At 41.8% G+C, this 27,255-nt stretch overlaps 2 long non-coding RNA genes across 2 annotated transcripts in view; one reads left to right on the plus strand and one right to left on the minus strand.

Moving 5' to 3' along the window:
* Positions 1-930, minus strand: part of LOC138792686 (uncharacterized) — a 63,661-nt gene extending 62,731 nt beyond the window's left edge. The window contains exon 1 of the long non-coding RNA XR_011363174.1: positions 845-930. This is a non-coding gene — a long non-coding RNA (uncharacterized lncRNA). The remainder of the gene's footprint in view (positions 1-844) is intronic.
* On the plus strand, positions 128-26,781 carry LOC138792685 (uncharacterized). The gene is made up of 4 exons (XR_011363173.1): positions 128-216; positions 18,240-18,328; positions 23,662-23,723; positions 24,640-26,781. It is a non-coding gene; the product is annotated as an uncharacterized lncRNA (long non-coding RNA).
* Positions 26,782-27,255: the final 474 nt, after the last annotated feature.

Below are 27,255 nucleotides of genomic sequence, written 5' to 3' on the forward strand. Positions count from 1 at the left end.
ACAAAACGATATTAAGAGCTCTAGGAGTGGGGCAGGCTGCAGATATACAGTATACACCCACCCTCAGTTGTCACCCCCTCCTTAAATAGGACTCTCTGAAGCAGACACATGCTGAGACCTGTTGCTTGTAATAGCTGAGCAGGACAGAGAACCTCCTGGGACACAATGTGGTGGAGATTTTCATCATTCTCAAAGCAGGTGAAGAAACACCCTGGAGTAAGTCCTGCTTTTTTTGCATTACCATAACTTTAGATATTGTAGATATTGTAGTGAGCACACTGTTTGCAGAGTAAAAGTTTTTCAAGTATCTGTGGTGACAAGTTGTAATAGCCTCTTTTATTGATTTATAGTATAGGAGAGAAAATGCAGCCACTTAGCTACAGCACTGAAGCTATTTCTAGTACTAGAATTGTACTTTTTTGTAATTTTACATAAAACTCAAAGTAGCTGCTGTTATGAATAAGGGTATGTATGTATATATATATATATATATATATATATATATATATATGTACTGGGAACGAGCCAACCTGGTGGAGGACTGTGCGTCTGTATGGGAATACCGCTGTTTTCACTTGGGAGAAACTATATATATATATATATATATATATATATATATTTATTTGGGTTGATTGATGTAAGCATGAAGCCTACTGATAAACTACTTAGGGGTCTCACAATGCAAGTATTATTTTTCTATTCTTCACTTAGTGATGAGAACCAGATCTTATATTATTATAGGCTGAACCACATATTATCAGTGCTAATGTTGAATATACTGTTATGAACCAGACATAGAAAGTTTAGTGAATGTGACGTGATGAACCATTTGTACAAGGCATACCACTGGTCCTTTGGCATGGTCCAAGACGTTTGCTGTAGGCTGCAACCAGTAGTTGTAAACTCTTAGGGGGAGATTTATCAAACATGGTGTAAAGTGAAACTGGCTCAGTTGCCCCTAGCAACCAATCAGATTCCACCTTTCATTCCTTACAGACTCGATGGAAAATGAGAGGTGGAATCTGATTGGTTGCTAGGGGCAACTGGGCCAGTTTCACCTTACACCATGTTTGATAAATCTCCCTCTATTAGTAGAACAACCATAAAAAATATGTTTTACAATTAAATATGGTTTATTAATAACTCTTCTCATCTTCTCTTTACTTTTCCTTCAGGTATAATATTATGTCTGTGCATAAAATGTAATGTACAGGTGCAATAATTTGAATGGCATCCTATAGATATTAAACTAACTCAGTTTACTTAGAAGATGTACATCGTAATTATTTCAGCATCTATTACGCTCATTACAGATGACTTTAGTTTAGGGGTGAAGAAGGGTGAAGGGGGTGGGGGGGCTGGAGGTGACAGAGTGCCTTTAAATCGGCTTTCCTTATGAGGTATTGTATTTATGGTATATCTACCAAGGACACTTTAGGATACCCACCTGGGAGATCAATAATGAGGTGACTGTGCATGTGTACATACAGTGTCTTGTATTTACAGGGAAACTGTCATGTCAAAAATGTATTACATTGTGTAGACAATATGCTATAGGGCAGGAGAAGCTGAGGAATATAATTGTCTAAGGAAAGTCCTGTCATTTATTCATGTAAATCTCTGCTTATTGTGACCTCAGTAGGGGGCTTACATCAGTAGGGGGCTATGTGCACACTTGTACATAGATAGCTGTCCCTCAATATGCACACTTATTTACTCATAGCTGTCCCTCTATATGCACACTTATCCACAGATAGCTGTCCCTCTATATACACACTTATCCACAGATAGCTGTCCATCACTGAGTATGACTGCTCACTTAATTACTTATGCAAAAGAAAAGCTCGTGGAGCCTCAATAAAGAGTCTTGAAACACAGGACTAGCCAGATATCCCTCCGGGAAGAACCCGGCCTAGGGGTGGCTCCTGTAGGGAAACCACCAAAACCTTCATATTAAGTGGCCCTATAGGTCAATGTAATGACAAGAGAAAAAGCAAGGCCAGGTATCCATCCACATACAGCTGTTTCAGGGTGTTGCCCCTCATCAGTGTGGAGCAGGATTCTGGCTAGGTGGGAGCAATGCCTAGTAAAGCCATAAGAGAAACAGATCGCTGATCTCAGGGAGACCAGCCAAACATAACACTGCCAGCTGCTAGTGAAATCCAGTGCTCAATGCTGTGAAATGCTAGGTGCATTGCCCTCTGGGAAACATGGAAAAGGTCTCCCTGAGATCAGCGATCTGTTTCTTTTATGGCTCTACTAGGCATTGCTCCCACCTAGCCAGAATCCTGCTCCAGACTGATGAGGGGCAACACCATAAAACAGCTGTATGTGAATGGATACCTGGCCTTGGTTTTTCTCTTGTCATTACATTGACTTGTAGGGCCACCCCTTGGCTGGGTCCTTCCTGGAGGGATATCTGACTAGTCCTGTGTTTCGAGACTCTTTAATTAGGTTCACGGGCTCTTCTTTTGCATATTCATGTTTCCTAGGGGGCAATGCACCTTGGATTTCACTGCATTGAGCGCTTTCACTAGCAGCCAGCAGTGTTATCTTTGGCTGGTCTCCCTGAGATCAGCGATCTGTTTGTTTGATCACTTAATTGCTTAGCCTAGAATGAGCTAAAGTTTACATGAATAGATGACACGTTATCCTAAAACCTTTCCTATATCAACCTGCCCCTTCTGCTCTATAACATACTGCCTTTTTAATGTGAGAAGTTCCCTTTAAGTTATGAATAACTGATGTGTAATGGGCCCGTACAGTATTTAAAACTTATCTTAAAACTGTAATGGTAAAATATATTTTATATGTAAATGATACATTATAAAAGTGATATATTATTGGATTAGCAATGAAGTAATAATAATGTGGATTATTACTAGACACATCAAGGCAGAATTCCAATAGTTTTCTTTCTTACTGCGTAATGTTGACATAATGTAGGGTGCTGCCATTTTTCCATGTGCATCATTGTTGGTGTGTGAAATGTGTATTTTTAAAGAAGATAAAACAAACCTTTGTATGTGTGCTCATGTGCTTGGGAATGCTTATGTTTGACACCATGGGGTGAAAGGTCTATAATTTGGAGGATATCCAGAAGAAAAGTACTCTTCCCAGGACCTCTCTTCCCACTGAAAACATCCCTGAGTATTCCCACTAATCTCATGGAGTCACTAAGAGCTATAGCTGAATAACCACCTCTTGTGCGAGGATCTTAGGGACATTCCTCTGCTACAGCCCATTCATAGAGGCATTACAGTGTGACTGACGTGCTGCGGAATGTGGATCCTATAAGCTCACTTTTCTACTTTTATATAATAGTGTATATTATTCTCAGTCTATAATCTGCGGAAATCGTTGCTACTTGAATTCACCGTATTAATTATATGCCTATAAATTACTATTATTTTTTTACCATGCTTATTATTATTATTATTTTATTATGCTTATTGCTTGTTACATTTCAGGCCAGGGAACACAAACCAGACCCTAGACCTATCGTCCATACAGAAGACACAAAGATTACAATGATTATGTGGTTTAAAGTCATGTCAGTTTAACAAGCTGCAACAACGATTTCAAAAATTGATTTCAATGCAATAACAGCCATAGTGTATAAACACAGTATACACTAAGGCCGTTGGTAAATTGCGGCCTCAGAAAATACCGAAGATGTCTATTTTCTACGGCCGAAGTTCGGCGACCAACAGCTGTAGAAAATAGCTGTGCACACAATGTAAAGTATGGCTGCCAGCCGTACTTTACATTGTGTCCAATGCTTAATTGGATTGTGGGTACACAAAGATGCTGACAATCCAAATGGGAAAAAGATAATGTTCGTCTGGGCGATATTGCAGGATTGGCCAGGTGAGCATGCAAGACAGCAGCCGCTCTTTGACCCTGCTCACAATGGCTGTGTCAAACATCGGCCGTTTTCATTACAGTGTGTAAACATAGCTTTAATTGTTACAGGTATGTCTAAAAAATCTGGCATGAATAGATCAGGGGTTATATAGGCTTTTAAAATCATGGCTGCTTTCTTCCACAAAGAGCACCACTCCTGTCCTCAGTTTGGGTGTGGCTTTTGGAGCTCAGTTGCATTGATGTGAATAGATTTGAATTATAATATCACACACAACCTGAGGACAGGGGTGACACGGTTTTTGCAGTAAAGTTTTTTTTTTTTTTTTTTTTTTCTAAGCCTTGATAATCCCTTTAATAAACCAGGGAAGTCACAATAGAGGGTTGATGAGCATAGTGATGTAACAGCGCACAGATAATAAGCAGGGTTTATTAAAGACAGTGATGTCACAGCACAAAGGGAACAGCATCACAATAGTCAGAGTGGTTGGTAGCAAGGAGTCCGACAGCATCCAAGTGAAATATTCTTCAAGACTTTATTGATGGATCAATGATACAGTACTGTATCCTTGATCCTTTGAAAAAGTCTTAGGGTACTGTTTATATAAGGCATGTGATGGTGTTATACTGATTATCACACTGCCACAGCGGGACGTCCACCCGAGAACCCCCGAAGCAAGCCAGATCGCAGAGCAGATAATGTATAAGCTTTGTCCGGTGGGGGGGTTAACGGGGCGGTCTCCTGACATGCATCAGGATGTCTATTCGCTGCGAGTATGTCTGCCCATAGACATTACAGGGCAGGGATCCGCAGCGGATCTCACTGTGAATTCGCAGTGAGAAATCTGCTGTGGATCTGTCGTGTTTGTTTTTACCCTTATAGAATATTCTACTTGAATGCTGTTTACTCCTTGCTACCAGTTACCTAATCCACTAGGGATTGTGGACCAACCAGTGTGCATCTGACACATATCTGCAACATTGGGACTATTTGTGATGTTGGATTTGCCTATTTTCTTTCCCAATAGTCAGAGTAATGTCACAGCTCAAAGATATTGACTAAAATAAAGTAACAGGATCACAATGATATAGTGCAAGGAATCTTGCACACAATGCCACAATACATGTATAGTAAGAACTATGATGTCATAGGAAAGGATTATTGCACATGGTGAAGTCACAGTTTGGGAACAATGCACACAGAAATGTTACAGGACAGGGATAATAAACTTAATGATGTCACAGGTAATAAGGACCCCAATGATGTTACAGCACTAGGTTCTTAAACATTGAACCACAAAAAGGATAACATGCTCTGATGTCATAGTGCAGACATAATAAACATTGGTATTTTCTAAGGTAGCAGATCAGTTTTTGGGTTCTCCCTAAGGTCCAGATATAGTTACACTGTTGGACCTGACTAAAGACACACTCTTTGAATTAGTACTGTAATCTGCTATATCACCCATATAAAAAGGTAATATGACCGCCTCACATTTTATGCTGCCTTTGTCTGTATTTGAGCATATACCTAAAGGAGACAACTCCACAGGACAGCCATGGGCAGCGATTATAACAGATGCAGTTTCCATAGAAGAGAAGGAGGCTACCCCTTCTTACTCCTTCTGCAAAGCTTTTTTTTCTAGTCTTCATATTGCAACCAAAACCAGGAGTGGATTAAAAACATAGAAAGGATCTGTTCACACAATGTTGAAATTGAGTGGCTGGCCGTCATATAACAGTAAATAACTGCCATTATTTCAATATAAAATGTTTTAAAATAACAGCAAATATTTGCCATTAAATGGCGCCCATCCACTCAATTTCAACATTGTGTGAACAGATCCTTTCTGTGTTTTCAATCCACTCCTGGTTTTGGTTGCAATATGAGGACCACAATACTGACTGAAATATACGTAGTGTGAACCCAGCCCAAAATAAATTGTTCTCTATACAGCAGCAACCAGTTCAACTTGGAGCTTCTGAAAATCAGAAAATTATATGCACTAATGTTAGGTCTCCAGCAACAACACTGGCAGGTCTACTTGTCCTAAATCACTCACCGCCCTCCACATTTTTATTATTTCCACAGTTTGTATGTCAGAGCTATTCCGTGTGCAATTGGTCCAATCTGAATGAGGCAATCAGCAGCAGTACATAGCCTGGCAGGGGACTCTAGTTTAGTTAAGGTCAAGAGCTTGTGTATAGTATCCGATTGAGGGCAAAGCTTTCTTTCCCATGGGACAAACACAGGCAAAGTAGACCTGAAGACAGCAACAAAAGCCATTATTCTGAGAAATGGAGAAACAAAACTCTTATTAGTGCGCTAAGGAGGCAAGGGTTTGACCCATTGAGTGCTGCACAGACCAGGGATGCTGCTGTGGCAGTGTACTGCTACTAAGATTACTGTACGATTATTTGTCCTGTTTCATTTGGCAAGCAATTAATCTGGCAAAAGCTGAGAAAAAGAAATTCTGAATATATTTATATAGGGTTTTTTTGTACAATTATTTTGTTAAAAATCAATATAATAACGTTGTAATCAAAAACGTTTTCCTTAAAAGAGTTTCTTTTTTTAAACAATGAATGATCTGTTTCGCTTCGTAAGTCATTGCTCACTGGGGCTATGTTCACACTACGTATGAGACCGGCCGTTTCGTGACTCCGGCCGGGTCACGGAACGGCCGGTCTCAGCCCGGATTATCACGGCTGGTACTTAAGTACCGGCCGGATTATCTTTCCTCCGTGGAGCTCTGATGCGGGCGCATCAGCTCGCGCCCCCATCAGAGCTTCCCATAGCACATAGTGAAGCAAGCGGCCGGAGCCGCTCGCTTCACTGTGTGAACCGACAGGTCCTTCTGCAGGCGGAATTCATAGAATTCCATCCGCAAATAATGGACCTGTCAGTTGTTTGCGGCACCGTATGGGAACCGGTCGGAGCGTATACGATGTGTGTACGCTCCGGCCGGGATCCCATAGCAAATAATGCTATGTTCCACCCCGCAAATCTACGGCTGTAGTTCTGCGGCGAGAACTACGGCCGTAGATTTAAGTAGTGTGAACATAGCCTTAAAAAGCAAAGGTGAGGTTCTGATCCATTGTTCAATATTTGCTGTCAGGAACCAAAGTAATGCATAGCCATTCTTCTCTGCTTAAAAGAATAATTAAACCCATAACTAAACATTCACATAATAATTACTTCTAACCCAAGGTTTAGTTAATCTAAAGACTATGGACACCCTTAAAGGGAAACTATCAGCTGCTTAGAAGAATCTTACCTGCTGATATGTCCCTATAGTCGGCATTTTCTGGGGACTGTTGGTTCTGTACACATTGGTGGATTACAAATAAACTGGAATCTGTATTTTCCTGACTTGCAGGACCCTTAAATTTATACTTTTATTTCCTTATAGTGCATGGGGTGCTGAGAATAGAAGTTTCTTACCTTTATCCTCTGTGCCGTTTTCATGTACTTTGTAGTTTATCCCCCATGCTAATGAGATGATTTGGTGCACTGGGGGCGGGACTAACACCCTCAGTGCACCGATCATGCCTGGCCTGCCCCGTCTAACGAGTTATCATCTGGCACTCTGCAGTGATGGGTGCTGGAGTGACACCACTGCAGAGCACTGCCCCAATGTTTATTAGAAGTGGCGGGACGGATCAGTGCACTGAGGGTAGTGGTCCAACCCAGTAAGGCTACCTGGTAAACATGGATGCAAGTGTAAGTTGTATCTTTATTTTCCAGGACTCCTTAGGGCTGCATCCAACTTTTTTAGCCACTGGTAATCATATGCCAAGAGTTCGGGTTCGGTGAACCCAAACATGCCCGAAATTCGCTCATAACTACTGTACAACATTCAAAAGTTTTCAAGTTGACTCCTCTGTTATGGCTCAGTGCTTACAGGCTTATAGAAAAATGATTTATTCCAACTCAGCGGTGTCAGTATTTTGGCTGCTCCAACTGCTTTTCATCACAGTCAATATACTATCACACATTTTTGCTTTAAGCTGACAATCACTATGGTGACTAGTAAGTACTGACTTGATCTAGAACAAGAAAAATTGGAGTACCTGAGAGCAAAATATTTAAAAGAATAAATAAAAAAATTAAAGCATTTGTTACTGTTAGTTTAACAAGTAAACATAAAAAGTATAGTAAAAGTTCAACCTTAGGAAAATGCATCTGTTGGCAGAAGTTAAAAGGTCTAGCTGACCTCAAAGTTTCATTTATCTGAATGGTGCCCTGACCATTGCAGCGTGTCACCAAAGCAGTGCTGTGACCAGCAATTCATTTCCTAGAAGAAAATTTCCAGCTACAAAACACTTTAACTGGTAAGGGAGTGTTTTCTTTCTATCCTGATTCCTCGGTGGGTTATGACAGCACTGCTAGAGTCTCATGTTATCATGGAAAGGTGTTAAAGGGTTTATCCAGCCCTACAAAAACATGGCCACTTTCTTCCAGAGACAGCACAACTCGTCTATAATTGACGTATGGTTTGCAATTAAGCTCCATTCACATTAATGGAACAGAGTTACAAAACCCACCCAAACTGGAGAGAAGAGTGGTGCTGTCTCTGGAAGAAAGTAGCCATGTTTTTGTAGGGCTGGATAACCCCTTTAAGAGGATTTGTGGGCAAATCAAACTAATGGAGTAATCATAAAGGAAAAGCAACATCACAATGGGGCCCCTAGTGCTGCTCATGCCATCATACCAGGTTAGTCTGGTGGATCTCTTGCAGGACAAAATAGATATGTGGCCCTTAGGGTGCGTTTACACAGACAGATACAGGAACAGACCATAAACAGGGAACAGGTCATAAAGGAAAGACTGAGATTTCTCCTCTTTTGCAATCCATTCCTGGCTTTGGCTACAAAAATCTGTCAGATAAATCTTCGTGTAAACAAACCATTAGATTCCTTTATTGTAACATTTAATTCAAAAGGCCGTATGGAGGGCTCACATTATACGTGGAAAAGAAAATTGGTAGCACCCTTGAAGTTCATGTATAAGCAAACCAAAGGATGCCATTCTAAAAACTGCACATTAACAATGAGGAACACATATAGAACATAATGTAGTCATAGATACAATATTAATATGCCATTTTGTAATCTCAGTGGTTGATATAAAATATTTGCCTATTACAATGCTCGGCGGCAAACATAAATACCATATAATAGATACATCATTTGAAGACTACATTAGGGTGGATGTTTATTGTCAGATGACGTTTAAATATCTTGGTAAATCTTAGCTATTTCCAGTTGCCTACAGATCTATCTGAAAGAAGCTTCTGCTAAAATGAATAATAAAAAGACCAGAATCCAGCGAGCACTTAATACCTATGGTTCTGTAATATTATTATTCATAGCTGTGACATCACGAGTAACACAATTACTATGAGCTTCACGGTGGGAAGAAAATGAATTTCATTCTTCCAATTGAAAAGAAGAATCTCTTTGAAATGATGTGTGGTTTTTGCATTCTGGTGCACATATGGGAAAAAAGAAAAGAATAGTATTTTCTGTGATCAGTTGCAGTCCTCAGGGCACAAACCTAATGTCCCATTGATGCATAGAATAAAAAATAAGCAGCACTCCAAAGTACTGTATTAGGCTGGATTCAACACAATTCAAAAAAGAACAGCTCAGCTCACCGGCCCCAGGTCAGTCACATGAGTAATGGAGAGAAGGAAACACCAGTCAAAAATACTTGTTGATAAAATGTGCAAAAATTACTTGATTAAAATATGTTAAAAAAAACACATTAACAAAGTCACAAGGGGGGCAATTTTTTAAATGTGTTTATCAGTTCTTTGTTTTTTTGCATGGCAATGTACCACCCCTGTGCCTTCAGCAAAAAGTTGCTAATTTTTGCACACACCAGGTAGGTGGCACCAAAATTTTTGACTTTTTGCCAATGTACACTCTGCTAACCTGATGGGCCTAGGGGCGCATGGAGGAAACACAGGCTCCTCCGGCACCTGATTTACTATGTTTTATTCCTCTTAGCAAGCTCATGTGATGGTGGCTCAGAGCTAGCATCGATTTCCAAGGCTGCTGCCTAGAAGCCTCTGGTTCATTGGATTCATTAAGCGTCCACTTGAGGGTTCCTAGAAACTTTGTATTTTTCTATGTTTTTCCTTCTTAAAGGGAAACTATCAGCAGGTTAGAAGCATCTAACCTGCTATGTCCCAATAGCACACTAGGCACTGAGGCTAAAAGTAGTTTTCTTACCTTCATTCTCAGTGCTATTTTTGGGATATTAGCAGATTTATTCTTATGCTAATAATGCTGGCCTGCCCCGCCCAAATGAATATTGGGGCATCAATCTGTACTGATCTGCCAATGTTCATTAGGAGAGGTAGGATGCACTGAGAGAGGTAGTCCCACCCCAGTGCACCAAAACACCTAATTAGCATGTAAATAAAATGGCTGATATTCTGAAAACGGCGCTGAGGATGAAGGTAAGAAAATTACCTTCATCCTCAGTGTCCTGGGAGCTTCTAACCTGCTGATAGTTTCCCTTTAACAATAGTGGAAATAAAATGTTGGTGTTTTTTATACTTCAAACAAGTGCTTGATCTTTGCTTACTTTGTTGGCAAGGAACAGGCCAGATTCAAGAGCATAAAACAGACACATTTTTGCAAATGTCATCTTTGAGTTTGTCACTCGGTTTGCAGTCTTCTTGTTGAAATGTGAACAGGATGAAATAAATTGGATTCTTTTATTCTATTACTGTGGTGCTGAATTGTCCTTATTCTCCTGAAACTGCACCTGTATTAAAGCTGTAAGTCCCAACCCGACCATGAGTCTAATGAAGTGAACTGACAACATCATAGATCACTATAATGCTATCAGTGCAGGCCACTAGACCCATGGTTGGGCTAGGATGTGCAGAATGCACTCTTGTTATGCTTGTGTGAATCTGGTCGGAAAGTAAAAAGGCGGTTTCTTTATTCACCCTCTGCAACATTGCTGCTCAAATTCACAGGGACCTGTTTTAAAGTATTTGGGCTAAAATGTATCTCATATGGGTAAAAAAGAAACGCCTCATATATTCATCCTTTTTTACATCAGAGCTGCCGTTCTTTTTTCACAAATATCAGTACACATTTCTTTTCATGACTATTACTAGTCTATTACTAATATTCATGCGGGTGCCATATTGCCATTTACTGTGACTGTGATTGCTCATTTCAGATCTTAGACCAGATATAAGATAGGATGAAAAAAAGCAGGCTGCCTACACTCATGGAACTAAACTCCACAATTTCTAATTAGCAGATGATGCCCAATTCATATAAAATGAACTTTTTTAAAATATTGCATATTAAACAAAATTGTCTGCATTTCTGTGCTGTGAACATTTACCTAAAGCTGTAGTGATTTAGCACAATATAACCACAAAATGACAATATTACAATAACTGTAAACCTATGGCAAGACGTTATTCAAAATACAGAAATTCAGTAAGGGTAGCTTTATACGTAGCGGAAACGCAGTGGAAACACTGCGGATACTGGTAGTGTGAAGTTGAATGGGTCACATACCCGCAGCGGAATTTTCATTCCGCTGCCAATATGTGACCGGGTCCCTTTAACCCCCAGTCCCCAGCGCATATATTACCTGCTCGGCGCCACGGCTGTGTGTGAGGCTCCTGCCTCCCCTCGCTCCTCATCAGCCAATCAGTGTATGGCAGCACTGATTGGCTGATGGGGACCGACGGGAGCCACGCTCTCACACATAGCTGCGGCGCCGAGCAGGTAATATATGCTCCAGGCCGGGGCTGCGGGGGGGGGGGGGGGGGGGATACATATCCATAGTGGAATGAAAATTCTGCTGCGGATTTGTAACCCCATAGACCTTCACACTACATAGATCCGCAGCGAATTTCGCTGCAAACTCACAGCGTGAAATCCACTGCGGATCCGGTACATATGAAGCTACGCTAAGGCTGTTTTGCATTTGTGTGCATGCATTTTCATCTGATTTTCCATTGACTTCCATTATAAAGAAAATACAGATCAAAACACATTTTTTTATGTACACAAAAATGACCTTATTTTTATGTACAGTATGTTAAAAAATCAGATGCGTTTTGATCCTTTCTTATAATGGAAGTCAAAGGAAAAACACAAATGCATCCGTTTTTACATCTCTTTTTAGCAAAAATGTAGTGTGAACCCAGCCTTAGATTAAAAAAGATAATTGTACATGTAAAGTACGCCCATTAAAGTGCTAAGCAAATGTTACTATTGCTCTGTAAACACGTTAAATTGCTATGGGGCAATTGGAATCTGCTTAAGGGTGCCCCAGACACAGCTTTTTTGTGGCGTTTTTCTGGCCTTTAAAAAAACAAATAACAAATCAATAGTCCAGGCGATTTTAACCCCTTAACGACATCGGGCGTAAACTTACGCCCTCGCGCCCTGGTACTTGGCGCATCAGGGCGTAAATTTACGCCCGATGTTTCAACGATCGCTGCGTGTTCGCACACAGCGATCGGGGAAGATGGCCTGCTATAAATCCTAGCAGGCCATCTTAGCTTCTCGGCACGGGGGGTGGTTACGATCGCCGCTATAGGCTGATCAATTCAGTCGGCTGTCCGAGGATGGCACCGACCGCCATTACTGTAAAAAGTAATGGTGGTCACCGTGCCACCGGCCCGATCGCCGTGAACGGCTGTCCGGTACCGGCCGGCCGTTCACGGCGATCGCGCCGGTGGCACGGCGATCAGAGTCACACAAAATAGTAAATACCTGCCCTGGACCCCTCAGCTAGGTAGCCGAGGGGTCCAGAGCAGGTATTTGTACATTACTCACCTGTCCCGGGCTCCTGATCGGCGTCTTCCGGGGTTTTTTTTCTATTTTCCGCACCCTATCGCCGCTGAGTGTTGATCAGCATCGCACGAAAGTGCGCTGCTAATCAGCAACTCCTCCTTTTTGGCGTAGGGTGTTTTTTTTCTATACCCTACTGCCACGGTCTGCTGATAAGTGCCGCACATAAGTGCGGCATTTATCAGCAACTCCTTTGTTGGCGTAGGTTTTTTTTTTTATACTTACTGTAAAAAACACGTAAAAAACACTACATTACACCACACTACATTGAATAAAGTTTGACACTACACCACTACATACCCCATATACTAGTCCCCGTATAAAGATGGCCCCCAGGGTGTTTTCGGCGTCAAAGGGATACGTTATTGCCTCCGACACCGAAACAGCCAGTGAGGATGAATAGGGGAACCTTCTTTCCTCCATTCATCCTCATCATCCAGTGACATGTCTGGGGGTAGCGTAGCGTATGCTGCCCCCCAGACACGTCTTTTCTGCCAGTACCGTCCCAATAAGAGATGACGGTATGGTGTGAAATTCTACAAACTCTGTGAGAGTACCTCTGGGTACACTTACAGATTAGGGTACGTGCATACTGCGGAGTGGTGAAGGATAACCCTTTGTGCATTCCGCAGCTGGCACCTGCTGGCGGACTGATGCGGGCGCGTGTCTCCACCCGTGTCATAGACTCCATGTTATGCATGGGCGGATTCCATCGTCCATCCAAAGAATGAACACGTTGGACGGAGAGTGGAATCCGCCCGTGCATAGAATGGAGTCTATGACACGTGTGGAGACGTGCGCCTGCATCACTCCGCCGGCGGGTGCCAACTGCGGAATGCACGAAGGGTTATCCTTCGCCATTCCGCAGTGTGCACGTACCCTTAGAGTGTATGTAGGAAGGGACACCGGAATCCAGCCCCCAGATGCCCCCTCCCCCCCCCCCCCCATCCTCGGAACAAGTGGGAAGATCGTCCGGGAACTGATTTTCCCACTGCTGGATAAAGGTTACCACCTGTACGGGGATAACTTTTATACCAGCGCCCCCTCTTCCGGTCCCTCGCTGCCCTGTAGCTTGCGGCACGATCCGAAAATATCAGAAGTAGTAATAGCGCCCTAATATTTAGCAGCCATGGAGCGGACCCAGTGCTTCTGGATATGAAGGACCCCATATCGCACCAGGACAACATTTTCCAGGTGACGTCCCCCACACTGGAGAACAGGAGACCCCAGAAGAAGTGCAGAGTGTGGCATAACAGGGGGATCAGGAAGGACACCATTTTCCTGTGTGACACCTGTCCTGATCCCCCCGGCCTCTGCATACTGGATCGCTCCAAGGCGCACCACACGTCATCGGATCTCTACATTTTCTAAATTCTGTCCCTTATTCCTATTTCAGGGGTCACATTGGTCTGGGGATTATTCTGATCTGTGATGAGGCTACTGTCGTCTGCCTTACGAGGGTTTTTGCCTTCCTCTGGGTCAACACAGGTTGAGTTTGATGGACACCTGTCATTTTCAACCTTATAAACTAATAATTGCCCTAATACCCCCAAATAAATTAGAATTGTCCCTTTTCCCCAGCTAAGTAGGTATGGCCGCCATTCCCATTAGAGGATGCCATGATGCAATTACAAAGCCTCTGTGCGGCCAGGACAGTAGAAACCCCCCACAAGTGACCCCATTCTGGAAACTACACCCGATAAGGAATCTAACAAGGGGGGCAGCGAGGATATGGCCCCCTGGTGACGGCCACATTTGGGACGTGAAAATGAAAAAAAATTGTATTTTTTATTTTCTCGGCACATGTTCTACTTGGTGCCCGTCACCAGTGGGGTCCATATGCTCACTGCACCCCTTGTTAGATTCCTTGAGGGGTGTAGTTTCCAGAATGGGGTCACTTGTGGGGGGTTTCCAGTGTCTTGGCAGCACGAGGGCTCTGTAAATGCGACATGGCCCTTGAAATCCTTTTCAGTGAAATTCAGCTTCCAAAAGCCAATTGGCGCTCCTTCCCTTTGGAGGCTCGTCCTGGGCCCCCTTGGCACTTTATCGCCACATGTGGGGTATTTCCGTACTCGGGAGAAACTGCGCTACACATTTTGTGTCTTTTTTTGCCTCTTATCCCTTTAAGAAAATGAAAAATTGAAGGCTAGAACAACGTTTTAGTGTAAAAAATAAATTTTTCTTTTTTCACGCCATATTGTTCGGAAAATCTGTGAAGCACCTGTGGGGTCCAGATGCTCACCGCACCCCTTGTTACATTCCTTGAGGGGTGTAGTTTTCTAAATGGTGTCCCTTTAGGGGTGTTTTTTAGGTTTTGGCACCCCAGAGCCTCTGCCAACCTGAAGTGGTACAGTCAAAAATGACCAAATATAACGGAGGCGTTGAAATTCACTAGGCGCTCCTTTATATCTGAGGCTTGTGGTTGCGTCAAATAGCACAATAGGGCCACATATGGGGTATTTCTATAAACTGCAGAAACGGGACAATAATTATTGGGGTGCATTTCTCTGGTAATAGGTTTATAATTATGAAAAATATTGGATTACAATAAAATCTCTGCACAGAAAATTAAAATTTTCAAATTCCTTACACACTTAGCTTTTATTTCTGTGACTCCCCTAATGGGTAAAAACACTTTCTGGATATGCTTTTGCAGAGTTTGGGGGGTGCAGTTTCTGAAATGGGGTGCTTTGTGGGGCTTTCTAACATACAGGCCCCTCAAATACACTTTAAACCTGAACAGGTCCCTAAAAATATCTGATTTTGAAATTTTACAGAAAATTTGGAAATTTGCTGCTAATGTTTTAAGCTTCCTATCGTCTAAAAAAAATGAAAGATCGTTTAATAAATGCCGCCAGCATAAAGTAGACATGTTGCTAATGCTATTTAATATATAATTTATGTGGTATAACCACTTTCTGTATACGCAAAAAAGTTTCAAAGTTGGAAAAATGCATTTTTTCACATTTTTTCACATTATTTGGGTTTTTTTCATAAAGATTTGTTATGAGTATCGACTCCAATTTACCAGAAATGTAAAGTACAATATGTCACGAGAAAACAATCTCAGAATCAGCCGGATAGGTAAAAGCATCCCGAAGTTATTAATGAATAAAGTGACACTGGTCATATTCATAAAATTTGTCTCTGTCATTAAGGCCATTTCAGGCTCTGTCCTTAAGGGGTTAAGAAACTGTCAGGTTTATTAGGCAAATATGCCATTATCTGCATTAAAAAAGACTTTTCCCAGATCCCACTCTTCTACTCTTTTCCATTCACTGCAAAATTGTGACTTGTTGCATTAGACACAACCCTGTCTGTTCTATAGAAAAGGGAGGGGGGAGGAAGGAGGAGGGAGATGAGTCGGCAGCAGAGAGCAGAGAACAAAGGATAGCTCCATGAAAGCCGTATTCAGAGGTCATAGAGGTCAGTGCTGACTATTAGAGGAGATAGCCGGTGATGTAGCTGTAAATTAACTCTTTGTTGTCCTGTTTTGGTGCCTCATCTCCCTTCACCCCTCCCCTCTCCATACACAATGATGAAGTCAGGGGGGAGAGCTTCAAACTGCTTTTTCGTGATAAAAATGCATTTTTCAGCTAATAAACATAATAATAATTACAAGCTAATAATTACAAAGCTTCTAAAAATCGCCTGTACTATTGATTTCTCAAAAAAAAAAAAAAAAAATTACAGTGACACTTTACGTGTGATTGCCTCAAAAAATGCCAAAGGCAAAAAAGCCAAACAGAAGACATTCTATTAAACTATATGGGAAAGAGACACCACAATTTGCAGAAAAATAGCCCTAAAACTGCCAGAGAGATAAATTAAAAAAAAAGTCAGAGGGTAGAGAGAAACACAGCAGGAGAAAAATTTCAAATTCCACTGACTTACAGTAACATCTGCCATGGGCGTTTTTACTCAAATAAACACCATGGCGTTTTTTTTGGAAGGGTTTTTTTTTTTTTTTTTTTTTTTGCATTATTGCAAATTAGCCTAATAAAAGTTTTTTTTTCCCTTCCTCTGGATCAACACAGTAGAGTTCTCGTTTGAACTTGATGGACTCTTGTCTTTTTTTTAACCTTATTAACTGTGTAACTTTATATGCTGCTACCAGTATGTATTGTAAGGATGGTTAAAGGCAGGTGATCAGCAGTGCCTTGTTTCTCCCAGACATGACACAAAGGCTGTGTTCACACATACAGTAAACCAATGAAAATGCAATGTGAATAGATCATTTAATTACAGTAATTGATAATTTCATTGCTGTAATTAATCATTTAAATGCAGTCCAGTCATCCTTCATTGTGTTAACGCAATGGAACTCCAATGTATGCGAACATACCCTTAGAATTTAAGCAAAACAAGGTTGGCGTTTTACTGATGAATGGTAGATGAAGTGTCGGATCCTCGGGGTAGGCGGGGACCACAGGAGCCAGAATGATGGCGCTTCACGGCTTCAGGTTTAATGAAGTAAAAAAACAAACAAACTGATGAATGTCCTTTTACTGGCAATCTGCTGTAAAGCCAAGATTGGTGGAATGCTGCAGTGATGCAGGATATTTGGTTCAGCCAAAGTGACCATTGTTTCTTGTTTTTTTTTTAATCTCAAAAGATGTCAGACATGATGGTTGGCATTCCATTAGGATCAAAATGTTTAAATGTACGAATGTATATCCTTTGGTATTGACCCAACATGGTGTGTGCGTTTGACATATAGAATTTAGATTCTGAGCTTCAATGGGGGCAGTAAATGATGACAATGCTTGTACAGCACTAACAGATATGTTGTTGCCATATAAGCAATATAAATAAATGAGACACATTGGTTGGGTTTATACACTATACAATAAAAAACAAAAATGGCTGTAAAATATGTATAAAAAGAAGTTACTTTTTTTTAGACTTTAATGGGACACATTATAAGATTTTTAAAACAGCTCCTTTTTTATCTATTTTACAACCTATTTGTGTGTTTTCATTGCAGGCTAGGTTCACACGTGGTAATTATAAAAGCAAAATTAGGCTGTAAAATAAGGAACTATACGACTTTTTCCAGCCTGATATTTCCAGTTCAGTTTTTCCAATCCAATATTTGCAAATGATAGCAATTTATAATAATCATGATCATTATAGATAGCCGTCTTTTGTAAATATTGGACATCCTTTTGACGGCTGTCAACAATGACATCCAAAAAATCCCATTGGGTGAACATATTGTATGTCTGTTTTTCTTATCTAATAACAAGCTACATTAAAGTCTATGGAAAAATGTCTGTCTATGCACACACACACACACACACACACACACACACACACACACACAGTAAAAACAGGCTTTTTTATGGATTATGATGTAGCACAATATTAAATAAGAATTTTAGTTGATTGTGTGTGAACCCAGCCTTAATATTGGAAAAATAATAACGTGTTAATATTACATTTACTTGAATCAGAAAGTTGACCGTCTGTAGAAGGTGGGTTCAGACTGTTTTAAAAGATAAAGTAATTTTACTTTCTTGTACCAACAGTTGGTGCCTTTGCTTGGTTTCACAGCATTGGGTATAGCCAATGCAACAATCTACCTGATGAAATCCGCCATTACCAACCCAGGGATAAGGTACAGTAACAAGACAAAATCTATCTATCTATCTATCTATCTAGTATACAAATAATTCGCAGCACTCGGTTAGATGCAGGTGGGTGCCAGCTTAACCCCTTAGTGACCGCCGATACGGCTTTTTACGGCGGTCACTAAGGGTCCTTATTCTGCTGCCATCAGCTTTTTACGGCGATGGCAGAGAATAAGGCTGCGGGGCCGGGACGGCCCCCACCCCATCCCCCCGGCTACCGGAGGTAGCTGAGGGGTTGGGGCAGTGTGTGGGGTCCGTCCCGGCCCCCCCCTTACCGACGATCGCCGCTATTAACGTTATAGCGGCGGCCGTCGGTAAAGGGGATTACCGGTGCTGCCGCCGCCTTTCATCTCCCCCCGTCGTGAATCTACGGCGGGGGGAGATGAAATAAGTGTCCCCTCAGACCCCAGATCAGCCCCCCCTAGCAGGGAATCACTAACCCCCCTCCCCCGGCGGCCATCATTTCCAAGATGGCCGCCGACATCGCTGTGAACCGACTAATGTCGGTTCACAGCGATGAAAAAGTTAAAATGAATGAAAGCCCCATGCTCTCCACCACTGGAGGTAGCGGAGAGCATGGGGCAGTCATCGGGGACCCCCCTGTGGGGTCCCGGTACAAGCGATCAGCGGTATATACTATATACCGCTGATCGCTTGTACCATGTGCTCCCGGCACTTTTTATCCCCTGTCACCATGAATGATTGGTGACAGGGGATAAAAAGTGATGTCCCCCCACCCCCCAAGTCGCCCCCCACCCCCCTGTCACCCCCGTCCCCCAGTCACCCCCCCCCTTCCCCATATACTCACCTGATCCTGGAGCTCCTTCCTCCTCGACGTCCTGGCTGGTTATGAAGTGCGCATGCGCTTCACAACCAGCCAACTCTGAAAATTTAAAGTGACAGAGACCAATTTGGTCTCTGTCACTGAACTATGATTACTGTGATAGAAAATATCACAGTAATCATAGTAATACAGTGAAAATGAATGTGCAAAGTACAAAAAGTGACAAACATACAAAAAAATAAAACACACACTTTTTATTATAGTAATAATTGCAGTTTACTCCCAAATTACCCCTAACCCCTCCCCAGATTAGCCATAACCTTCGCACGTTGCCCGTAACCACCGCACGTTGCCCGTAACCACCGCACGTTGTCCGTAACCACCGCACGTTGTCCGTAACCACCGCACGTTGCCCGTAACCACCGCACGTTGCCCGTAACCACCGCAAATTGCCAGTGACCCCCTCCAGATTGCCCGTAACCACCCCAAATTACATGTACCCACCCCAGATTACCTATAAGCACTTCAGTTTATCAGTAACAATCCCAGATTGTCTGTAACCCTTCCAGGTTGCACATAACCCCCCCAGGTTCCCCGTAATCATGCCAGATTACATGTAACCCCCCCAGATTGCACGTAACCACCGCGCGTTGCCTCTGTCCACGCCACGATGCCTCTGCCCACGCCACGATGCCTCTGCCCACGCCACGATGCCTCTGACCACGCCACGATGCCTCTGACCACCGCACGTTGCCTCTGACCACCGCACGTTGCCTCTGACCACCGCACGTTGCCTCTGACCACCACACGTCGCCTCTGACCACCCCAAATTGCCAATGACCCCCTCCAGATTGCGGTGCCCATGTCAGATTACAGGTACCCACCCCAGATTGCCTATAAGAACTTCAGTTTATCCGTAACCACCCCACATTGCCCGTAACCACCCCACGTTGCCCGTAACCACCCCAGATTGTCAGTAAGCACTGCAGGTTGCCCGTAACCACCACACGTTGCCCGTATCCACCCCAGATTGTCTGTAAGCACTGCAGGTTGCCCGTAACCACCCCACGTTGCCCGTATCCACCCCAGATTGTCTGTAAGTACTGCAGGTTGCCCGTAACCACCCCACGTTTCCCGTAACCATCCCAGATTGTCTGTAAGCACAGCAGGTTGCCCGTAACCAGCCCACGTTGCCCGTAACCAGCCCACGTTGCCTGTAACCAGCCCACGTTGCCTGTAACCACCCCACGTTGCCGTAACCACAGCAGGTTGCTCGTGACCACCACACGTTGCCCATAACCACCACACGTTGCCCGTAACCACCCCACGTTGCCTGTAACCACCCCACGTTGCCTGTAACCACAGCAGGTTGCCCGTGACCACCCCATGTTGTCCGTAACCACCCCAGATTACCTGTAACCACCGCAGGTTGCCCATAACCACCCCAGGCTGTCCGTAACCACCCCACATTACCTGTAATCTCATTTTTTTTAATTTATTTTAGTAACTGCGCTATTCTAATAACTATTACTAGCTGCGGTTTTGCTCCTGTAAATTGGCGCTCCTTCCCTTCTGAGCCCTGCTGTGTGCCCATACAGTGGTTTATGCCCACATATGGGGTACCGTTTTACTCAGGAGAACCTGCGTTACAGATTTTGGGGTACGTTTTCTCTCCTGTTCCTCGTCAAATTGAGAAATTTCAAACTAAACCAACATATTATTGGAAAAATTCGAGTTTTTCATTTTTACTGGCCAATTTTGAATACTTTCCTCTAATACCTGTGGGGTAAAAATGGTCACCACACCACAAGATGAATTCTTTGAGGGGTGCTCTTTCCAAAATGGGGTGACTTTTGGGGGGAATCTATTCTGCTGACACTACAGGGGCTCTGCAAACGCACCTGGCGCTCAGAAACTTCTTCAGAAAAATCTGCACTGAAAATGCTAATTGGCGCTCCTTCCCTTCTGAGCCCGGCTGTGTGCCCATGCAGTGGTTTATGCCCACATATGGGGTACCATTCTACTCAGAAGAACCTGCTTTACATATATTGGGGTGACATTTCTCTCCTGTTCCTCGTGAAATTGAGAAATTTCAAACTAAAGGAACATATTATTGGAAAAATTCGAGTTTTTCATTTTTACTGTCTACTTTTGAATACTTTCCTCAAATACCTGTGGGGTCAAAATGCTCACCACACCCCAAAATAAATTCTATGACGGGTGCACTTTACAAAATTAGAGTGACTTATTGGGAGATTTTACTCTGCGGACACTACAGGGGCTCTGCAAACGCACCTGGCACTCGGAAACTTCTTCAGCAAAATCTGCATTGAAAAAGCTAATTGGCGCTCCTTTCCTTTTGAGCCCTCCTGTGTGCCCATACAGTGGTTTTTGCCCACATATGAGGTACCTTTTCACTTAGGAGAACCTGCGTTACAAATTTTGGCATACTTTTTTCCTCTTGTTCCTCATAAAATTGAGAAATTTCAAACTAAAAGAAAATAATATTGGAAAAATTTGAGTTTTTCATTTTTACTGTCTACTTTTGAATACTTTCCTCTAATACCTGTGGGGTCAAAATGGTCACCACACACCAAGATGAATACTTTGAGGGGTGCACTTTCCAAAATGGAGTGACTTATGGCGAGATTTTACTCCGCCGGCACTACAGGGGCACTGCAAACGCACCTGTCGCTCAGAAACTTCTGCAGCAAAATCTGCATTGAAAAAGCTAATTGGCGCTCCTTCCCTTTTGAGCCCTCCTGTGTGCCCATACAGTGGTTTACACCCACATATGGGGTACCATTGTACTCAGGAGAACCTGCGTTACAAATTTTGTGGTACTTTTTTCCTCTTGTTCCTCGTGAAATTGAGAAATTTCAAACTAAACGAACATATTATTGGAAGAATTCGAGTTTTTCATTTTTACTGTCTTCTTTTGAATACTTTCCTGTAATACCTGTGGGGTCAAAATGGTCACCACACACCAAGATGAATTCTTTGAGGGGTGCACTTTCCAAAATGGGGTGACTTATAGGGGGTTTTCTCTCTGCTGACACTACAGGGGCACTGCAAACGCACCTGGCGCTCAGAAACTTCTTCAGCAAAATTTGCATTGGAAAAGCTAATCGGCGCTCCCTTCCTTCTGAACCCTGCTGTGTGCCCATACAGTGGTTTACGACCACATATGGGGTACCGTTGTACTCAAGAGAACCTGCATTACAAATTTTGGGGTGCTTTTTCTCTCATATTCCTTTTGAAAATGAGAAACTTTAATCTAAACATATATATTATTGGAAAATTTACATTTTCCATTTTTTTACTGCCTAATTGTGAATACTTTCCTCCAGCCCCTGTAGGGTTAAAATGCTCATTATACCCCTAGATTAATTCTTTAAGGTGTGTAGTTTCCAAAATGGGGTCACTTATGGGGCTTTTCAGGATACCAGACTTCTAAATCCATTTAAAAAAAGAACTGGTCCCTAAAAAAAATCAGTTTCACGAAAATGTGATAATTTGCTGATAAATTTCTAAGCCCCATAACACCCTAAAAAAGTAAAATATGTTTACCAAATTATGCCAGAATAAAGAAGACATATTGGTAATGTGACTTAGTAACTAATTTATGTGCTACGACTTTCTTTTTTTAGAAGCAGAGAATTTCAAAGTTCATAAAATGCAAATTTTTTAAATTTTTCATGATATTTTGATGTTTTTCACAAAAAACACACAAAGTAGTGACCAAATTTTGCCACTAACATAAAGTGCCATATGTCACGAAAAAACAATCTCAGAATCGCTAGCATACGTTAAAGCATCACTGAGCTATAAGAGCATAAAGTGAGACAGGTCAGATTTTGAAAAATTAGCCTGGTCATTAAGGCCCAAACTAGCTGCAGCACGAAGGGGTTAAGTACCAGGATCCGCTGGTGCTTGGCTGAATATAAAACAAAATGTAGCGGCACTCCAATAACTTCAGTGAAGAAAATGGTGATTTATTCCATGAATCAAAAACAACACAGCAGCGACGTTTCAGTCCTATCAGTAAGGACTTTGACTAGCTTGACAAAAGTCCTTACTGATAGGACTGAAACGTCGCTGCTGTGTTGTTTTTGATTCATGGAATAAATCACCATTTTCTTCACTGAAGTTATTGGAGTGCCGCTACATTTTGTTTTATATCTATCTATCTTCTCTATGTAATAGGCTTGGGAAATATCACTGCCACACAAACATCTGGATAACAGAATGCAGATACTGGGCAACCTGATACCTCAATACTTGGGATTTCTGCTGCTTTGTATCGCGGTCACACTGACTCCATCTGCTGTATGAGCTGCTGTGTAATACTTAATGGGTTTGATTCTATCATCCACAAAGAACTGCTAAAAATGAAAACTTCTCAGGCAATCTTAACGCAATCATGGTCCCAAATCTCCCAAGATCAGTCCATTAATGTCCTTTATCTGTTCCTTTGCTGGGGAGAAAAATAATTTTATTTGACTTATATTTTCTGTGCTGGTTGTTTTTTTTCAGTTGGGTAAAGAAGGAAGAACCTGAACCTTGGTATAAATGAGGTCCAGACCTCCAGACGAAAGGTGACGACCTTAAGATGTTTTTATAATGAAAACAGGTAGAATGGATTGGAATCTAAATGACTGTGCTTGTACATATTGTAGTAGTAGATTAGTCAGCAGATCTGATGTAGGTGCTGCCCGCACACCAATGTCCTAAACGCATGTCATTCTCTCTAGTTATTCCCTTTCTTATCTTCTAAAAACCGCTGGCTAAAATGGGGTTTTAGATAAGCTGTCATTCCTCTTTGTTTCCCATATCACCACAACGTTGAATTCAGCATTAAGCTACTATTGGTTAGGGTTGGTAATAAGGCCTGTATCTCACTATGGGGCCTAAAAAAAATTCATATCACGCTCAAGGACAAAGATTTATTGCTTTCACATAAAATATGATTCAACGGGGGGAGTTAAGCTGATACCTTTAGGGGCTGATAACACACGTATCTTGATATTTTCATTATAATCTTTCTTAAAAAGTCTAGACGTTTAGTTTAAGAAAATAATTCCTCTAAAAAAGCTAAAAAAAAAAAAAAGAAGCTTTTAACTAAACATTAATAGGAAACTGAACACAAGAACAAAGGGGGCACAATCTGGGGTTAGTTAGGGGGAAAGGTCAGGAGCAATATGAGAAAATATTATTTTACTAAAAGAGTAGAAGATGCTTGGGACAAACTTCCAACGGACATGGATGATAAATGTACAGTACAGTGAATGTAAACCTGCCTGGGTTAAATATATATCTAACCTAAGATAATAGCAAAGGAAATAATATAAGGGAAGACTAAATGGACCAGGTAGGCTTTTATTACAGACAATCCCTTATGTTTTTATAAGCCAGATGGGTGCGGTAGGAAAAGGGGGATGGAGGGGGAAAAAAAATATATATATATAGATGGATATATATATTATGACATTTTAATCTTATTATTTCTTTAAGGATCTGAACATTCTTCTTGAAGATGATGATGGGCCAACGATGAACTACTGCAAAGATTATTACTATTATTATTCCTATTACTTTTTCTACTTCCTTCTTCCACGTAAAATCACTGCTGTTTCTTCTTACTACAGGGAATCTTTCTATTGTTTGACCAATCCAGCAATAATATCGTTAATTTATTCACTTGTTATATATAAAGCATTGCTCACACTGAATAGTCATGTCACTGCCTACAGCAGTACAAAGAGAACTATTTTGGCGTGATAGCTTTAGAGTAGTATATGTTGGGTACAATAGCTCTTTATATAAGGACACTTCTATTTTCTGTGATTTTGGATTGTTCTTCATTGAAAATGCAGTGTAGTTTTGGAAACAATACCTGGGAATATCACAATAGTGTGGCAGGAAGACTGATTTACTCTGTGTCCTATCAATGGGATGAATGAGGAATGCAGTAGTGCATTCCCCTGAATCCCTGATGCAATTTCTACCTCTACATCGTCTACACCAAAGAAATTGCAGTCTACGAGTATGCCCGTCAGCTCTTATACAATGAAATACTGTACAGTACTGTAAAAAAAAAATAACAACTGCTTACAGGCAGATTTCTCTGTCTGCATTTCTTTGGTGTAGACGATGTAGAGGTAGAAATCGCATCTGGGATTCAGGGGACCAAGACATCACTTCTATATAAGAAGGCACCAATATAACTAATAAATGGTTGTACTCTGTATTCGTCAAGGACAGAAATTATATATGTTAGTTCCTCCGCTACATCACTATAACTGTATCGATTGCACATGGCAACCACAGCCGTCACTCCCAGGTCACACTGTTGTGCATACAAATGTAATAATCAATGTGTTAAAGGAGTTTTCCCATCTTATCACTTATCCAACGGGTAGGTGCTAAGGGTCTGATTGGTCTACTTTTGACCACTGAGACCCCCATTGATTACAAGAACAGGTATCCCAAGTGACCCAGGGTAGAACTGGGGTTTGAGTATATTCATTGTCACTACATTTAAACTCTATGGAGTGTCAGAAATCACTGAATACAGCCCCTGGCTGTCCTGTTTAGTATAAATGGAGCAGCTCTGCGCATGTTCAACTGTGGCTCTAATGAAATACTGGCATTCGGAGCCTCTGTTTTGATGATTGGAAGGGGTCCCAGTGATCAGACCACCACAGATCAGTCACTTATCACCAACCTTGTTCATGGAAGATAAGTTGCGGTTTCGGTCCTGCTGTAATCTGGCTTTGTACAGTACAGTATATATCGTGCTACCTTTATTCTACCTATATTATTTGAGCGATATGGCAGAAAAGTGGGCACATTGGTGAGGCTAGTGTGGGTACAGTTCCCTATAGCCACATCCATTGGTTTGAACTTGATTGATGGATGTCTTTGTTTCAGCTATATAACTATGTAACTGAAGCTTACAGTATATTATGTATTCAGGGAAAACACAAAAAACAGTGTTGCTAAAAGCTGTGATTTTATAAAAGTTGTTGGTAAAAGTTGGTTTCTTTGACCGTAACCAGAGATGAACTGTAGGTGATGTGAGGTATGATATATGTCATTTGGTAAGTCTACCTATCAAGAGATCATTCAGATTGGATTTCACTCTCAAAGAGCCATGGTTCCTATATTGGTGTGCAGTTAAAGGGGAACTCCAGGGCAGCCTTGTTAAAAAAAAAACTTTCAGAGTGCAAGGTTCTTACTGATGTTCCACCTGGTACTCATTGGGTTTTACAGTAGTCCTGCACCTCTGATGCAGTTTTCTGCCTGCTCTGTATCTTGTATTGTTCCTCTTCCCTTGCGCTGCTATCAGGTCACATTTCCCAGTAGTCTTTGTGGTTCAAAGCTCAGAACATGCTGTTTCTCCCACCTTGTAACCATGGGGTGTCCTCAATCTGTGCTCAGCAATAAACTGAATATGGGACAGTGGTCACATGATCTTTGTCTCCTGAGGGGGGAGAACAAAGGGAGCAGGAGAAAGAGTGGATTGCAGGGACACTAGTTTTCTTCACTTCCTGAATGTCAATCAACTACCAGTGTGGCAGAACTGTGCACACACAGCAATACATTATATAGAGACATCTATATAACTTTAAATGTATTTTTAAAAAGAAAATTATTTCCTCTTTTCTGTTAGCAGCCATTTTGTCAGGGAGAGGCTGATATATTTGCCCTGATGTTCACTGGATTTGTCCCATTAGGATATCCAAGTTTAATCTATTGTTCAGTGTGTCATATGATGTTGGCTGCAGACACAAAGGCTAGTCCCATTAGTATTGCTAGTTTCCTTGACAATGTAGTTTTTGTGGGGACAGCTTGATTGGGGTATTTGATTTCTACACACAGTTATTTGTCTCCTTGAAGATAAGCATGGTGAGCCCAGATGTCTTACAGTATGTGGGAAAGCAAGGCCCTTCTGAGCAGCTCCTCCAAAGAAGATGGCTGATAAGCAGTGAGGGTCCGTCAGCAATGGGATCCTGTCGGATGACATAAGCCAGCTTCTGGGGTCCTGCTAATTGATCAAAGTTTGAGATATACCTAAAAATAAGGTTTTGCACATAGGACATAAAAATGTGTCCAATAATAATAATT

Source organism: Dendropsophus ebraccatus, chromosome 5 (assembly GCF_027789765.1).
Source record: "Dendropsophus ebraccatus isolate aDenEbr1 chromosome 5, aDenEbr1.pat, whole genome shotgun sequence".
Classification (NCBI taxonomy): domain Eukaryota; kingdom Metazoa; phylum Chordata; class Amphibia; order Anura; family Hylidae; genus Dendropsophus; species Dendropsophus ebraccatus.